The sequence below is a fragment of the Chiloscyllium plagiosum genome, unplaced genomic scaffold (genome assembly GCF_004010195.1).
Source record: "Chiloscyllium plagiosum isolate BGI_BamShark_2017 unplaced genomic scaffold, ASM401019v2 scaf_74575, whole genome shotgun sequence".
NCBI lineage: Eukaryota > Metazoa > Chordata > Chondrichthyes > Orectolobiformes > Hemiscylliidae > Chiloscyllium > Chiloscyllium plagiosum.
The window spans coordinates 1-1,805 of NW_025171426.1; the positions used below are offsets into that span (position 1 = coordinate 1).

Here is a 1,805-nt window from a genome sequence, read left to right on the forward strand (position 1 = left end):
TATTCCTTCAGATCCAGGTTTCGCTCATAGGGCCAGAACAGAACTGTCACCAAATACATTTACCAATCTACGTTCATCCGACCGATTGTATTAGCATCATCAACACTTCTCATCAAAATAATTCGAGAGACTTTCATCACAATTTTCTGTGAACAGTTCTACATTAGCTTTGCTGAATGAACCCCAAATTTCTTGAAGTGGCTCCTTATTTTAGGCCCTGATTATTAATCTCTCTACGCATGGGAATGGATCCTTCCCACCCGCTCTATCCCTCATCAATGTGTGTAGTTCAATTCGATCTCCCATCAGCCTCCTCTGTCCTGATCAAATCCAGGGAAACAGGATACGTTGGGGATATGGCGCGGACAGGACAAGCCCAGTACTCACCTTTCCTGTTAGAACCATTCCATGAGAAAGTTTAGACCACATCTTTGGGCGTGTAGTTGTGGCCGAACACTTAAGGTGTTGGCATAGAGATCCTTTGGGGCTCCCCCGCTCAGGGTGGTAACCTGCTGACTATGCTTTCTTCGCTGGCGAATTTAAATGACTTCTTGTTGGTTGCATTATCGCTCAAACATCACAAAACCCGTCTCAATAAAGTCCCGTTTTCTCATGTCTGGGAATTGATTGCCATGCAGGAAACTCGGGTTCTGAACAAACAACGGACCAGCCTCACAACGTCAGCTCTGTTCACCTTTCCACAGATGCTGCTCGACCTGTTGGCTTTCTGCAGTATCTCTGTCTTTATTAGGCACAAGTGCTGCTTTTCATTCAAGAACTTCAATCCCTGTCCTCTGGTAACTGACTCTGGTCAGTGGCAATTGATTCTTCTGATCATTAATCTGCCCATTCCCACCGCTTCTTCTCCCATCATTACCAACAGCCCCAGGAAATCTCCAGTTAACCTTCTTTGCTACAAAGCGAACATTCCCAACCTTGGGAATGTCTCCCCAAAATGGAAATACCTCATCGCTGGACATGATGCAAGGTGTATAATTGGGAAGAGATTTTGGCAAAATATTCTCAGTTAGGAGATGGAAAAATGTTCATGAAGCAAAACAGAAATCCCAGTATCCAGCTTTGTGAATCTTTAGAAACTGTTTGGGAAGCGGATTTAGAGGAGAATGAAAGATGAACTGTCCGACTGAGCAGAGACAGTGCAGACACCGTCCTTTTGTTGAAGAGACCGCGAGATTGCCTCTGATGTTCTCGGGACATGAACTGATCTGAGACATTGAAAGAATTGTCGTTCCTGCACAACAGGAATTCAAACCCCTTCTCGCCTCCGAGCCAATGGTAGAACTCGGGAACAGGCAAAACACGGAAAGGCTCGAAGGGCGACGGCCCCGGAGTTAGAAAGCTAGGTCCGAGTGACATGGATGTGTCTGAAGACTGTCCCCGGTATCTCCACAATGAATGTCCCAGGCCTTATTATGGAAAACCAAAATTGATAGACGACAATTGTAATTCTAGGCGGAACAGGATGAATTATGAATTCGCTAATAGCCTCCCCTAAGCGATGATGCAGCCACTACTGCCGCCTGTCTCTGTGGCGCAATTGGTCAGCGCGTTCGCCTGTTAACTAAAAGGTTGGTGGTTCGAGCCCACCCAGGGGCGGCGTGTTTTTTGCCCTCCTTCCAGCAGCGCAGTTACTTGTTTTTCATGGGATCAGGAAAATGTTCCCCAAACGGAAATCTTCTCCACTGAGGGAGCACAAAGGGGTTTCAAAATTTATTTAATCTCTAACGTAAAGGACTGGGGATGCTGAGAAGCCGAGACAAAAAGAGAAACTGCTGGAGAAAACG

At 46.2% G+C, this 1,805-nt stretch overlaps 1 non-coding gene across 1 annotated transcript; it reads left to right on the forward strand.

Moving 5' to 3' along the window:
* Positions 1-1,543: 1,543 nt before the first annotated feature.
* Positions 1,544-1,617, forward strand: trnan-guu. The gene has a single exon. It is a non-coding gene; the product is annotated as a tRNA-Asn (tRNA).
* The last annotated feature ends 188 nt before the right edge of the window (positions 1,618-1,805 follow it).